Source organism: Aptenodytes forsteri, unplaced genomic scaffold (genome assembly GCF_000699145.1).
Source record: "Aptenodytes forsteri isolate BGI_AS27 unplaced genomic scaffold, ASM69914v1 Scaffold484, whole genome shotgun sequence".
Classification (NCBI taxonomy): Eukaryota; Metazoa; Chordata; class Aves; order Sphenisciformes; family Spheniscidae; genus Aptenodytes; species Aptenodytes forsteri.
In genome coordinates this window covers 25919-26207 of record NW_008795374.1, presented here as the reverse complement: position 1 = coordinate 26207, position 289 = coordinate 25919, and positions in this window count along the sequence as shown.

Genomic DNA, 289 nt, shown 5'->3' with positions numbered 1-289 from the left:
ATTTGCCCCCTTTCACCCCCAAATCTCATCCCAGACCCCCAAATCTGCCTCTTTCACCCCAGATCTGCCCTTTACCCCAAAATCTGACCCCACACCCCCAAATCTGCCTTTTTCCCCTCAAAATCTGCCCCTTTCACCCCCAAATCTGCCTTTTTCACCTGAAAATTTCCACCCACACCCCAAAATCTGCTCTCTTCACCCCAAAATCAGCCCCCACCCCAAAATCTGCCCCTTTTACCTCAGAATTTCCCCCACGCCCCCAAAACTGCCCTTTCACCCCAAAATCTCC